This window comes from Mastacembelus armatus, chromosome 16 (genome assembly GCF_900324485.2).
Source record: "Mastacembelus armatus chromosome 16, fMasArm1.2, whole genome shotgun sequence".
In the NCBI taxonomy this organism is placed as follows: Eukaryota; Metazoa; Chordata; class Actinopteri; order Synbranchiformes; family Mastacembelidae; genus Mastacembelus; species Mastacembelus armatus.
Genome location: NC_046648.1, coordinates 22,814,034 through 22,825,495, shown reverse-complemented (window position 1 = coordinate 22,825,495; position 11,462 = coordinate 22,814,034). Strand labels below are relative to the sequence as shown.

The window sequence follows — 11,462 nt, the reverse complement described above, 5'->3', positions numbered from 1 at the left end:
ACTACTTATGCCTTCCTATGTTTCCAGCCATATTGTCCTCTGTTACAATATGACTCTAAAGTTTGTCTGTGCAGGTAGTTTATTTGTCACACTTTTGATTGTTAGATGAATGTGAGCAAAGAGGAAATAGTTTATAGTGTGAAGTCCATATACTGCTGCCATTATTTTCAGGAGACAAGTGACCTACTGTACTTTCTTTCAATGTTTGCTCCACAGCTCCACTAGTGGTCAAAAACTCCACAAGGTCTCTGCCGTGTTAGCCGTGGTGGTGGTTTTGGTCTTTTCATGGGATTTGTCAACAAAACGAAAATATGTGGTGCACTCTAAGAGACAGCAGCACTCAAAATTCCCATGATGTTAAAAAAGTGTTTGGTGTTTGTGACAGTTGCGAGAAAGAGTAAACTGTTGATCCAACAAACTTTCCCAGCCTCCAAGCCTACTTTGAGATCTCCAAGAGTTTCCCAGTGATCAATATTAAAGAGGGGAAGGACAGAGTTCCACCAAGGGCTCTGTGGATAAAACTGCACCCCTCCTCCCCACTGGAGCCACTGTGCTCTCTGAAAGCCTTGAGTTATATTCCTGTAATTATCTAAGTATCCACACCGGCTCTCTCACTCGAGTCCCTGTCGGCTTTGTGCGGTCATCCCTGTAGATGGAAGATGCAATCTGGAAAAACTGCAAAACGGGACGTGAGGTTGGGGGGAATCAACACATCAAAAACAAACTTTAAACAATGACCCTACTTATCTGCAACTTTTTCCCCTTACACCTAGCATTTTTTTTTTTTTTTTTTTTTTTTTTACTGTCACAAGTGTAAGGGGCAAGAGCGATGCATCCCTTTTTTCCTCTTCCAAGGATAATGATTTACAAAATGCCTCTCATCAAAGAATTCATTAACAACGAACGTTAATTAAAAAATAAATGAGTAAACATCAATATCAAATCTCAGCACTGTGGAAGGGAATACATTATGCAGAGTAATGATGTTTGAAAGGGGCTTTAGCACCTCTGTGGGACTCTTTTAAACCCCTTACCTCTTAGGCAGTTGCTTATTTTGCAACCCTTTGTTGTTTAACAACAAAGAGAATGGGCTCTCATAATGTTATATTAATCAGCGGATTAATATTTCAATTTGATTTGCTTTATAGTTGAGGTGCTGTTGGCATTTCCATTTTCCCTCCATATGTGCAGCGATGTTAAGTGGTATCATTACCATTTTCTACCTGGGGGTTCAGGGAGATAACAGGCACCAGTGATAGCTCTATTCTGTGGTGGGAGAGAGAGGTTTTTGGGGGGTGTTCATGCATTTTTAAAGGGCATGTTTGGTGTGCCTTCACAGCCATTATTCTCCAATGCTGCATGCAAACAGCTGAGTCACAGGCTTTCTGCCCAGACAGGACAACATAACTCCCTAAAATTTAAAATTAGAGCGCCCAATATAAAAGTGTCTACAGATATGTAGTCAAAAGGGATTTATTTATCCTATAATGTATATGACAGCCTTTGTTCCTGTGGGTGTATGTAGGGCCTGAACAGGAAGAGGCATCCTGGATTAGCTGTGATCATGTTATAAAGTAATTTAAGTTTGTCATTTGTGAGCTCTGAAGGACAAAACCTTTCACACTAATAAATACAACCACACAAACCACTGTTAACAATTTATAGGTGGCAGTTCCTTCTACTTCAGCACACAGTGACATGTCAAAATCATTCCAAGGCAAAGTGGACCGATGTCATTCAGATATTTTACTGTGTACTTTAGAGAGAGAAAACCATCATGCTTTGCTAAAGTATAACCCTATAGCACCACCAAAACCCTAAACACTGTATTTGATACGGCAATAAATCAGCTCCAACTGATTTGCACAGAGTTTAAGAACATTTCAAAGAGTTTCTCTCTGTATAATTCTGTAGAAGCTGAAAGTCGCTCGAGTCAGAGCAGGTTTGTTTCCTCAACTGCATACAAAACCATACCATCAGGTTTTGTTTTTTTTTTTATGATCCATGGCCCAGTTCTCCTTTTACATGCAGACCCTCAACATCTGTGGGTGGATCAGTAACAAATGCTGGTTCCCTACTAGACAAATGAAAAGTGACTCAAATGTTCTCAGTGTTCCCTCAAAAATAACATTTACACTTCCCTGTTGTGTGTCATTGCAGTGGTTTCACTACAGATACTTGAGGTTCACCTATGGTCAAATTGAAGTTTGTTTAGAAAGAGGCAGGAATCTGTATAGCGGGACATCAAGAACTTGGGTTAAGATTATTTTTATTCCTGTTCATGATTAATTATTTTTTTATCAGCACAAAATAGATGAATTTGCTTAGACCACCAACTTTTTGGGGAAGAAAACACAGGTTTGTTGTTGTTTTCTTGTTTGTTTACCTCATGTCTCACTTAGCTGGCCAAGAACATGACTAAACCATTGCCAAGAGTTGCTGCCAAAGAAGAGCAGGGTAGCGGCACAAAAGCAGTTCCCAATCCATCAGACAATCATAAAAGGCCGCCCTCTGCTGCAAAACATAACCTGTGCGATCAGTAACAACTTTGCTTTACTGTACTCCTCAGCCTCCAGCTAATCACATCCTATCAGCAGTACACGTCTTAAGGAAAACAGACAAGCAATTAGGACATGGATTATTTGTCATAAACACCATTCACTGCCATGCAAATGCTACTTAATTGCCCAGCAGACCTTGAGTGACAAGTCATTAGATGATTGTTCTCAACGGTTGATTACGATATGACAGGCGTGTCTCACTGGATACATAACTGAAGTAAAGTGTTGACATAATTTTAAGAGACCGCTGCTCATCACATCCAAACCGTCAATAAAGAGAAACATTGCAGCCGCACAAATATGGGTTTGCTTCAGTAGTTTGGCAAGTTCAGTTTAGTGCAGATCTAGATGATTTACACTGGCTACACTGAATGTTGTGCACATGATCAGCTTGTGTTTTCACTGATGTGTGTTGACTTATATTTTTCACGGATTTGTTGTTCATTATTTCCTTTTTGAGTAATTAGTGTTTTTTAAAGGATTCCTCGGGGTCATCCTCCTAATAACTTCCTAAATACTGCACTGACCCCTGTGTCTACATCTGTGAATCGGTGTGTGTCTGTGTGTGCATGCACTTATACGCCTGTTAATGTGTGTGTGTATGAGCACGTGCACTGTTGCCCTTCATAATCAGAGGTCTGAAAGAGCCCCTACTCTGCCAGTGAATTGCTCACAGCTGTGGGCCCCTTGTCGTGCTGGCAGCCTCGGCCCTGTCATCGTGCGTCCGCCTATCTGACCTGCTAATTTGGAGCATATGTAAGTGCTCTTGAAGTGGCGGGCCTTTTGACATGCCACAAACAGCAGCTGCGGCAGCTGCCCCGAAGGAAAGCTTTATTTAATTCAATTACATCTTTTGGAGATATGTAAACGAGGAGCTGAAGGGCTGGGAGGGAGAGAGCAGGGGAGGAGAAAGAGGAGGAGGAGAAGGGAAAGGTGGCTGATGGGGAGGAGAGAGGAGGACAGGGGGGTGGTCGGTCTTCTCCCGTCCTCCCTTTACCACAGTCCTCTTTATGCCCCTCTAGTTTTCTCTTCTCTTGTCCCCAAAAGACCCTCCAGTGCCTGATCACCAGCACCTCCTTTCCAAATTGAAACCTAAAAGTGCTGAGGCCCAGGTGGCTCAATAGGCAAATGATTGGGTGAGTAACTGTTGCAAAACCCCTTACCTCCCCTCCTCTCCCTGCTCAGACCCCCTTCACCCCCACTAGTGCTCACTGTCTCTGCAGCGGGGGGGAGTCTGAGGGGGGATAATCAGGGTCAGGATCCTCTGCCACACTGATCAGAACATCTCAACCCCCGGGCAGCCCTGCAATTAATGCGCCGTTGAAAGAGAGCGAAAATATTCACCATCTGGCAATTAGGGCTCATAGGCTCCTTCTTTCTGTCTCTCCTCCTTTCCCTCTCTGGGCTTTAAATGCAATTGTGATCTTATTCTTGATCCGGCTCCAGCGCCTCACACTGGCCCAAGGCCCATTTGCTGCTCCGAGGGCCTATATAGGAATGAACGAACGCAGGATTGCAATCCAGAGCAATTCAGAAACCCCTCTCAGTCCCAAAATGGAGATGTGATAACGACTCTTCTTGTTATTTCTCCCCCCCCCCCACTCTGCCGAGGATTCATCCCTTCTCTTGCTCTTCCAGCCCCAGCTGCTGCTGGCCTGAAAAGGGGCTTGAAGGAGACTGGTGTCATCATGATCAAATTAACTCTTTCTCTCTGGATGGGAGCAAAGGTTGTCAATGGTTCTGTCGTCAGTAGTAGTTTTTTTAACACATCAATGATGTTATGATTAGTCATTTTGCTGCTGACAATGGCCGCCAAATGTGTGTGAATGCCCTTTCCAGTCAAAGAGGAGCGGAGGGCTGTTGAAAGACATTGATTTTGAGAGAAGTCAGACATCTTTCCAGCTTTTCCCCCTCTCTCCTCCTCCTTTCTACACACTCATTGTGAAATTGAAATCTGAGTATGACAAATAAAGTGATTACATTCACCATTGATCTGGCTAGTTTTGAGTTGCAAATGTGCAACCTCGACATTTGGCTAGTGCGAATCAAGGTCTCTGGGACAATGGAGAAGCAAATTTGAGGAAGTAGGTTGGAGAAACCACACAGACAGCAGCGATAGGTACCGTATGGGAAAGCTAACCAAGGGAGTGTGCCATTAATCAAAAAATATTTTTTGTAACTTCAAGAGAGAGTGAGGAAAGAACAAAAATACAGCCATATCGTTCACACCTGTAAGGCCTCCATTCATCGACTCAAGAACCCCGACTCTGCCTCCCTTGATCCGCTGACCCCGATCTCTCTTGTCTTTAATTGCTACCACCATCCCTCCAGCTAGCTGCCGCCATTGTGCTTTCATGTAAAGCAATAATTACATATATTGAATTATTAACAGTCATTATCAAAGCTTGTGCTTAACTTGTTTTGTTGTAGTGTAAGGTTCCTGTGATCTCGGGCAGTCATTACTTATTAACAGACTGGATGCTTTCCTCCCAGTTGCTGCATGTCGACGTGTGGCGTTAATGACGCGCTCATCCTGTTTGCCCCCGTTTTAGCTCCAACTAAACAGCAGAAATAATATTGGGGTTACACTGAGGGGGAAAAAAAGCACAGCAAAAAGACTATTTATTGGCACAGATGAAATCATTATCATAAAGGGAATTTAATTAAACCAGTATTTTGAATCGACTGTTTACATAGCGAAGGAGTGGTTTTCATCTGGGCCCGACTGAGACTCAATGGCGGCGTTTCTTCAGTGAGACGCTCAGTTATAATTTGGACCTAAGTGGACAGCTAGCCTGTGCTTTAACCCGCATCAGCTGCTGTCAGGTTAAAACCTTCGTTCTGTATTATGTGAAATCTTCCCTTAGCACAGTAGGAGTTTTCTGATCGACATTACTTTGAAAGAACTTCAGTTTTTGTTGAACGTTTATTTTTTTTGTTGCTGTTGTGTAAAGCAGTGACACCCAAGAAGCAGCTCCTGTACGATACAGTACCTCTGCTGCTTTGAAGATGTTTGATATAATATAAATTACTATTACTATTAGCTCCCGAATGCCACATTTAGTAACTAAGGGTTTGTGAACAATAGAAATTGAAAAAGTTACCTTAAAGTTTAAGATATTCCACAATAACAATATGAACACAAACTAAACAAAACCAAACTAAATATTGACAAAATATTGTAGCTTTGATTTCACCATTATTTTATTATTATTAGTTCGATAATATCAATTACAGTATAGTGGAATCACGTCACAGCTGCTGAGGGTTTTGCATGTTTGGTACAGTAAACCTCACATATATCTTAACTATTTATGACCAACAACGAAGCAAGTCAAAACTGAAGAAGCACTTTGTTCTTTAAATGGACAGAAATGTCACAAGGACTTTAAATGTCATAATCATTTAAAAGAACGAAATGTCAAAAACAGAGTTGTAACAGTTGCAAGGTAAAAATAAATCAGCTTTAACAGCTGCTTTAATTTGATTACACAAAACGTCTCCTCACAAAACTCTTTAATTGGATGATTCATGTCAATTGTACAACATGAAATTAAGGAAAACAGATGCCCAGAGGTCTTCAGGTGTAGGTTTGTGGACAGATACTCCTCAAATACCTTGAATGACCTTCACAAACAACCACCTGGCTCTAAATTCAGCTCTGTCCAAATGGAATCAGAGTATAGAAATAGAAAGACAAACACTGAGGGCAGAAACTGTGACAGACAGCTGTGAACTATGTGCCATTTTTGAACCACTCCCAGTACAAAGATATCTCCTGGACCATAACCCAGGGGCCTGGAAAAAGCAGCTACTACATGTCACAACAACATATCAGGTCTGAGAGGCAGAAACAGTGACTGTGGATGAGGCGCTTTCGTAAGCACTTAAACAAATTGCAAACAGGTCGACCACACACACACACACACACACACACACACACACACACACAGAAGCGGGGGGAGAGATGCCACAGCACTTCAACACAGGGATTTTTTGCACATGCAAATGATGCGCTGGTGTGAGTAGCACGCCAACCTGCAGACAGACAGGCAGTGCCAGGCTGCACCCTCACCTGCAGGACCTCCACCCAGTGCCAAACCACAACACACATCCGCTTTGTTCTTTTAGTCTTTCTGCTCTTTGTTGGGTTTGATCATGTGTTTGTGTGCTTGAAGGGGTTAATTTCACCTTTCGACAGAGGCAGGAGCATTCCCAGCTTTTGTTAGTAAAGATAAATTCACATCATCAAAAACACTGAAGTAAAAATTATATTGTCAGAAAATATACTAGCATGAAAACAGAATGTAGTCATTGTGCAGAGTGTGTGTATTACTGTATAATAGTGTTCATTCTAAGTAATTTTACTTATGTACTGGAAACAGTATTTTAACTTGGTAGTTTGGTCTAGTTTGAACATTTCACTACATTATTGACTCATGGGATCATTCTTGTAAGCTGGATATAGACTGTATATAGACTAGACTGTGTGCATATAGACTGTGTGTATATAGACTGTGTATATAAGTAACTCTCACTGTCAAATAAATGCAGTGGATTAAAGTAAATGCACTTTCAACACCTGCGGGTTGATCAGCTTATTATCTGCGTTGTTTTTCATAGCACATTATTTCTAATCTAAGCCTCTAAAATCTTAAAATCTACAGCTTTGATAGCAAAAGTTTTTTAAAATCCTGTTTCCTTGTTTACTTGACGCTTTTTTTCATTAACTGTCATTTTTTTCAATCACAGGCTCTTTCCATTGTTTGTCCTCAGATCTCTCCTGTGCTTTTCTTTCTCTTTCCTCTGCCCTTTTGTGCCCAATCTCCTCTCCCCACCTCCTTTCTTCACCTCCTTTTTTCCTCTCATTTCTCCTCCGGACCTTTCTCTTCAGATTCGTCGGCTGTGTTAACTGATCTGCCATTTCAAGAGCTCACTCCTCTCTCCACTCGCTCTCTGCTCTCTGCTCTCCTTTCCCTGCGTTGAACAAATAGGTAATAAGCGCCACTTTGTACCTCTCTCCTCTTTCAGATCCAGAGTGAAGAGTCTGATTAAATAATCATTGGAGGAGCGGTGTGCGTGCGGCTTTCCCCCTGCTCCTCACCTTGGGGACATATTGTCCCCTGTCACTGAAACCTCAGGGACAGAAGGCTCCGCCGTGGGGAGGCTCAGCAGGAGAGCAAGGAGCTGATGAAACGAAGATCGGGTAATGAAGGCATGGCCCATGGCTTCCGTGGCTCTGCCATATGTTTCACCAAATGCAAATTGCCCCCAATTCAAACAACTTTTTCATCTTGATATATGCAAATGTGTTTATAAATACTGGCTTATAAATATAGCATTACAGTTTGTAAGGAGGGAGCTCTGAATGCGTTTCTCCCCCGCTCTGCTCTTACGCGTGGCAGCAGCGCAGCGTGACAAGCTTTAACGAACAGGCTCGGACGTGGCAGCGCCTAACGGTGTCCTGGGGGACAGGAAGTAATGTGGTCAAAGGGAGGGGAGCACAGACTGGCCGGCAAACCAATGAGAGCTCCCCTGATGAATGCTTCATCCAATTAAATTTAGCCTAGTTATCACACAAGCCACTGATGAATCAATGGGGGCACATTTACAAATGAGTGCTGGAGGTGAGGGGGCGTTTGACCTTTTGACATTTTGAAATCTGGAGTCATTTAACACAACATTTATTTTAGGCTTTTAAAAAATATGTATGAAGAGTAAATCACTTCTCAACCTTCGGTCAAATTCTGAATCTAAAAAAAGACCTAGATTTATAATAAAATGTTGATTTTTGTTTATGAGCTCTGTTGAACTGATCCTAATATCACCTGAATACTAGGCAATGAGGGTGTGTGCTTGTCTGTGTGTATGAGATTTTGTGTGTGTGTGTGTGTGTACGCGTGTGTGTGTGTGTGCGCGCGCTGTGCTCAGAGCAATGAACCCAAAACATCAACATCAAAGAGGCAAAATGTTAAATAATGATAAAGCCTTGATTGCAGTCTAATTAATTTGATTGAGCTACCCAAGAGCTAAACTGCTTATACATTTCTGTTCTGACCTGGAAAAACTTTGACACATCTTCACCCTACAGTAGAAAAAAAACACACATTCATTAGATTTTTTTTTTTTTTTTTAAATGATTATTTTTCTTTTAATTCACCAGTGGGTGTAAAAACTCTAAGTTCTAGTCAAAGAGCTCTGACATGATGGGTCAGGTCACATACCATTCATAAACCTCCTGTTTCTGTCATTCAGGCCTGTTGAGGACAGCTGATGGTGTTAGTCGCTCCAGGTTGGGGGTGCAGTCAGGTGTCAGTCGCCACGGAGATGATCAGATTGTCACAGTCCCGCTGGTTCTCTTGGAGACGGCACCTGAGTCGATGCCTGTGCCAACATCTTCATCATCACCCGCGGCAACAGCATCTGGCGGCTCTGGACCGGACCATGTGGCCAACGTGGGCCAAGTGGGTCAAACCTCACTGTGAGTGTAGAGGCAGACGAGTGCGGTGCATCATGGGAAGGCTGAATTCTTCACCCCTGAGAGCACAGAAAGGTTTGTGTTCAGGGGGGTGTTTCCTGGAAACCTTCATTAGGATATTTGAACACCAACATAGTGACTGGTGAGTGATCCCAGTAACATTTGGTTATTTTGACATTTAGGTTCGCTGCCTTACTGGGAGTCAGGTGGTGGTTAAGTGAGTTGGCTGGTTCAGGATATGGTTGGTTGGGGGGGGAGGCAGCAGCTTCACCAAGTGTAGAAAAAACATACTCAGGTAATTCCAAAGTTATTGATAATTTGGTGTTCTCAGGTTTCTGCACCTCTGAGGTCTGGACAGACCCCTGTTATTGGTCACACAGGCGAGGCTAGCCTCTGGATGGACAGTAAATCCCTCCAGTCTGTAGGGCGACACTTTCTCCTTCGACTTAAATAGGTAAAAAAAAGATGCAGCACATGGGTGTGGATGTAATTTAAAGCGTCAGCTGAGGAACAACAGCAACAAGAGCTGTACTCCTTTACTTTTACTGCTACATAATGTGTTGTAATGGTTTTTGTTTTCTCAGTTCTCATGCATGAAGCTTATAAGTGTATAATAATGAAAGTGCACTGACAGGGAGCCAGTATAAAACATGAACTAAACAAAGACGGTCAGAAAGGTCCTTACAGTGTCCTCAAGCACATGAGATCCAAGTAAAAATGGTTTATACTGTATCATCATATAATTAATGTCTGGAGCCAATGATTTTATTTGAATTGGTGTCATGTTGTGTTTTATTAAACCAGCAGCTGTGTTTGAACACCTCCTTCAGGGTTTAATGCCCTGAAGTTAGTTCAGTCAGTGGTTGCTGACTTCGCTCACGTGGACATACCATCCAGCTGATCCGAGGACCATGCGAGTCCACTAGTCTTGACAGATGAGTTGTGCTGGTTACTGTAACCTCCAGGTTCACAGTCGGCTCATTAGCCCCGAGTGCTCTGCCGCTAATTCAGGCGGGTTATGAACTGGATGCTAATTCATCACTGACAGGGACGGCCGGGCGTGTAACTGCAGACAAAGCAGCGGTGAACGCTGCTGCCATGTGGGCCACCTGCTCGAGTGTTGTTTGTGGATGAGCACGGCATCAAAGATTTGCTGTGTCTGCTGAGGAAACAATGGTTGAAACATAGGAGGCAGTGAAACGACTGTGTGATCACAGGGAGCTTCTAGACGAGCTAGTTAAAAAGGGTGTGATTGAAGCCTTTTAATTAGTTTTGATGAGAAAGTAAAGTTGTGATATAGCTTCAATAGTGAATTCACATTTTAAGTTTTCTGGAGATTTGATTTGTCTGATTGATCCTAAAACACACTGGTAATCCACAAAATCCCATAATTCCACTGCCCTTATACATGTTTATATTGTATGGTTACACACAGTATATCAGTAGTACAGTAGCTGATTTGATTTCCACATTTAGTTGAAAAATAAATGAATCCTTATTTAACCAGCAGATAATACTAAATATTAATGTTTCACTAATCAGTAATTTCAGCACTTTATTAGAAATGATGATGATTTTGTCCTGAAGCATAACACATTTTATCTGTGGATTATATTTATTCAACTGTCATTAGATTTTGTGTTATTGCATAAAAGGGAATTCATCTCTTCATTTATTTATTTATTTTATCCAGCTGACAGATGTAAGTCCAGTATTAACTCTCCTCTTAGCTCTGTTTGGTTTCCAACTTATTCTGAGAAAACCATCAGGCTTTTTTAGCTGCTTAATGCTCAGATGCTTTGTCTGTGTGTTGTTGAACAGGTAGTGTATAGGTGGTTTAGCAGAGCTGTTTTTTTCTAAAAATATCTTCCTGCTCTGGGTGAATAAATTTATAGGACAGGAAGCTGAAATGTTCTGCAGAAACAAGTGAAAATGCAGATTAGCATATTTTTCATTGTATTTATCGTTTTATTTATCATTTAATGTGCTGTTAAAACAAAAAACATGATTAGTGCAGCTTTGTCCTTCTCTTAAATCTCAACTGAAAGTAAAATCTTGGCCTGCAGCTCAATATTTATTTTAAGAACATACAGCAGATAAATACTGACATTTTAAAATGTGTATATTGTTTTAGAGCCCAGAAAACTGGTCTCTAAGCCGCATGTCAGTGGAAAATCTAAAAGAAAATAAAATGCTATATAACTCATGTCTTGCTCAGCCAGGTATAACAGATCTCTCCTGTCATATAAAGAATATGTAGATAGAGTGTCGTCTAAACAAACTTTGGTGGAACGTAAATCTACATGAGTATGTGACAGATGGTGGTGAGTTGTGTGTTTATTGGAACTACAATGGCTCCCTCTTGAGGGTTTGGTGTGAAGAAACATGAGAGCAGCAGGGAGAACAATACTATCTTCATTTAT

General features: G+C 41.8%; 1 long non-coding RNA gene across 1 annotated transcript; it reads right to left on the bottom strand.

The window, feature by feature from the left end:
• Positions 1 to 358: 358 nt before the first annotated feature.
• Positions 359 to 9,354, bottom strand: LOC113136501 (uncharacterized). Its single transcript, XR_003296267.1, has 3 exons — positions 8,786 to 9,354; positions 8,620 to 8,646; positions 359 to 666 (listed from the first exon to the last, which is right to left on the bottom strand). It is a non-coding gene; the product is annotated as an uncharacterized LOC113136501 (long non-coding RNA).
• Positions 9,355 to 11,462: the final 2,108 nt, after the last annotated feature.